The sequence below is a fragment of the Anolis carolinensis genome, chromosome 4, assembly GCF_035594765.1.
Source record: "Anolis carolinensis isolate JA03-04 chromosome 4, rAnoCar3.1.pri, whole genome shotgun sequence".
Classification (NCBI taxonomy): domain Eukaryota; kingdom Metazoa; phylum Chordata; class Lepidosauria; order Squamata; family Dactyloidae; genus Anolis; species Anolis carolinensis.
The window spans coordinates 136,066,175-136,070,152 of NC_085844.1; positions in this window are offsets into that span (position 1 = coordinate 136,066,175).

Below are 3,978 nucleotides of genomic sequence, written 5' to 3' on the forward strand. Positions count from 1 at the left end.
TATTTTAAATCTCTCATAAAAGGACATTATGTGAGTTGGTGCAACTGAGCACACTGTACATATGCTGTTCTGGGTTTAAGAAGAATAAACCACTTGTTCTTTAGTGTTCACCTGCGTGGCACATATCTTCTTTCTCTGGCAAGGCAGTGTGTGGACTACACATTTTGATTTTTCATTACGTCGCAACAGTGGCCCTCTGATGTCATTGGGAAAGAAAGATGACATTGGGAAAGAAAGATGAGAAGAAGGGACGAAAGCAAGGGAAAGAAAGGAAAGGAGAAGGAAGGAAGGGAGAAAAAAAGGAGAGAATGAAGGAAAAGAAAGGAAAGAGGGAAAGCTACAAGGGAAAGAAACGAATGAAAAATAATGAAAGGAAGAGGAAAACGGGAAAGAAGGACAGGAAAAGAAAGGAAGGAAGAAATGGGTGAAGGTATATGAGGGAAAGCATGGGACAGATGAAATTGTAGGGGAGAGTGTATGGGTGCATCTATTTGATACCAGACATGGACAAACTTTGGCCCTCCAGGTTTTTTGGACTTCAACTTCCACAATTCCTAACAGCCGGTATGCTGTTAGGAATTGTAGGAGTTAAAATCCAAAACACCTGGAGGGCTAAAGTTTGCCCATGTCTCATCTACACTGTAGTTCTACACCACTTTAACTGCCATGGCTTAGTGTTATGGAATCCTGAGATTTGTCGTTCGAAGAGGCGCTGGCACTTTTTGCCAAAGAAGGCTAAAGACCCGGGAAAACCAGAATTAATAGCATCGAGCCTTTGCAGTTAAAGTGATGTTGAATTGTGTTAATTCTACAGTGTAGAGACACCCTGTGTGAACTTGAAATCCATTTAAGAGCACCTAATAACCATCTAGGGCATGGTTGTGATGGGGCCATCCTCCTTGGTTTTGTGTGAGTTTCCTTATTGGTCAGTCTTGTCAGATTCAGTGAGACTTACTCTGGGGAAACCTCCTTGGAACTGGGTCAGCCCAGTGCTATCTTAACACATGGGTACATTAGGCAGCTGCCCAAGGGTCCCACAAACCCATGCACCAACCAGAAACTTAAGACTTAGGGACACTCTTAGTCTGAAACAACTTGAAGGCACACAATAACAACAATCCTAATTAACTTGACTAAAGTAGGCCCAAATTTCTCATTGAAATACTGGCAAATTTATGTTGGTTAAAATTGTTCTTCATTTTAAACATTGTACTGTTCTTCCATTTTTTTTTTTTGGACTACAAATAAGATATGTGCAATGTGCATAGAAATTAGTATATTTTTTTCAAACTATAGTTTGCTCCCTCAACAGCCTCAGGGACTGTGAACTAGCCCTCCACTTAAAAGGTTTAGGTAAAGGTAAAGGTTTTCTCCTGACAATAAGTCCAGTCATGTCCGACTCTGGGGGTTGGTGCTCATCTCCATTTCTGAGCCGAAGAGCTGGCATTGTCCGTAGACATCTCCAAGGTCATGTGGCCGGCATGACTGCATGGAGCACCGTTACCTTTCCACCGGAGTGGTACCTATTGATCTCACATTTGCATGTTTTCGAACTGCTAGGTTGGCAGAAGCTGGAGCTAACAGCAGGTTTGGCCCAGAGACATCTCTAGTGGGATTCACATAGCTTTCTGGATGTAGCTGAACGTTAAACTCCAATCATCCTTTGTCAGCCTCACCAAACCCCGCAGTTGTTTTAAATCAGATTATGATGGTTATGTGTGCCATTTGGTTCAGATTCATCAAAACATTTAGGAGCCTTTGTGGATCAAACATATACCATTTGACTTTTATATTTACAGTTTTATTGATAATCTCCTTTTTTATTCCTGAGCATGGTTGTATAGGAATGATCCAGCACACTGCTTTGCCTGGGGGCTTATCAGAAAGCCTTGGACTAGAATCACAGTACCTGTTATCAGGGGCACAGTTGCTTTGGCTTGAACCACACAGGGAGGGAGCGGGCTGTGGAGAGAGGAAGCGTACTTGTCTCTTGCCAACCTCCGGGCCCTCAGCTTGACTTAGAGCCCTCTGAATCATAGAATAATAACAGAGTTAAAAGAGACCTCATGGGCCATCTAGTCCAATTCCCTTTCATGCAGGAAAATTACATTCAAAGCACCCCTGACAGATGGCCATCCAGCCTCTGGTTAAAAGCTTCCAAAGAAGGAGCCTCCACCATACTCCGGGGCAGAGAGTTCCATTGCTGATCAGCTCTCACAGTTAGGAATTTTTTCTAATGTTCAGGTGGAATCTCCTTTCCTGTAATTTAAACCCAGTGCTCCGAGGCCCAGAATCTGTTGTTTATTCATTCAGTCGCTTTTGACTCAGTGACCTATTGGGCCAACCCATGCCAGAGCTCCCTGTCGGCCAACACCACACCCAGCTCCTTCAAGGTCAAGCCAGTCACTTCAAGGGTACCATCCACCCATCTCAGGCCCTCTTCCTTTTTCCTTCAATTATCCTCAGCATCATTCTCTTCTCCAAGCTGTCCTGTCTTCTCATTATGTGGCCAAAGTACTTCATCTTTGTCTCAAATATCCTTCCCTCAAGTGATCAGTCGGGCATTATTTCCTGGAGGATGGACTGGTTGGATCTTCTTGTGGTCCAAGGCACTCTCTGAATTTTCTTCCAACACCACAGTTCAAAAGCGTCTATCTTCCTTCGCTCAGCCTTCCTTATGGTCCAGCTCTCGTATCCATAGGTTACTACGGGAAATACAATTGCTTTAACTGTGCGGACCTTCGTTGCCTGTGTGATGTCTCTATTCTTCACTATTTTATCAAGGTTGGTCATTGTTCTCCTCCCAAGAAGTAAAAGTCTTCTAATTTTCTGGCTGCAGTCTGCGTCTGCAGTCACCTTCACACCTAGAAATACAAAATCTGTCACTGCCTTCACGTTTTCTCCCTCTGTTTGCCAGTTATTAATCAGTCTGGTTGCAATAATCTTGGTTTTCTTGATGTTTAACTGCAACCCAGCTTTTGCACTTTCTTCTTTCACCTTGGTGATAAGGCTCCTCAGCTCCTCCTCACTTTCAGCCATCAAAGCGGTATCATCTGCATATCTAAGGTTGTTAATGTTTCTTCCAGCAATTTTAACTCCAGCCTTGGATTCATCAAGCCCCACACGTCGCATGATGTGTTCTGCATACAAGTTGAATAGGTAGGGTGAAAGTATGCATACTCCTTTCCCAATCTTGAACCAGTATGTTGTTCCGTGGTCTGTTCTTACTGTTGCTACTTGGTTGTTATACAGATTCTGCAGGAGATAGACAAGGTGGCTTGGTATCCCCATATCACCAAGAACATGCCACAATTTATCCACACAATCAAAGTCTTTAGTATAGTCAATAAAACAGGAATAGATGTTTTTTCTGAAACTCCCTGCCTTCCTTCACTATCCAGCGGATATTGGCAATTTGGTCGCTCGTTCCTCTGCCTTTTCTAAACCCAGCTTGGACATCTGGCAACTCTTGCTCCATGTATTGCTGGAGTCTACCTTGCAGGATCTTGAGCATTACCTTACTGGCATGTGAAGTAAGTACCACTGTACGCAAGTTTGAGCTTTCTTTAGAATCTAGGACCAGAGAAAACAAGTCTGTTTCTTATGAGATCCATTCAAATATTTAAACATGCCCATCATGCCTCTTCTCAACCTTCTCTTCTGCAGGCTAAACATGTCCATCTGTTTAGGCCACTCCTCATAGGGATTTATGGTCTCCAGACCTTTGATCCTTTTGATCACCCTTCTCTGGACACCTTCCAGCTGGTCAATATCCTTGAATTGTGATGCCCAGAACTGGACACAATGTTATTCTAGGTGAGGTTTGACCAAAGCAGAATAGAGGAGCACCATGTCTCTTGTTGATCTGGAAAGGCATCTACATAAGGGCCCACTAGATTGGGGGGGGGGGGGGGGGAGGAGGGGGCGGCCCTGGTCGCCTGACGACACCGCTCTGGCCCCGCCCCTCCCTCCCTCCTG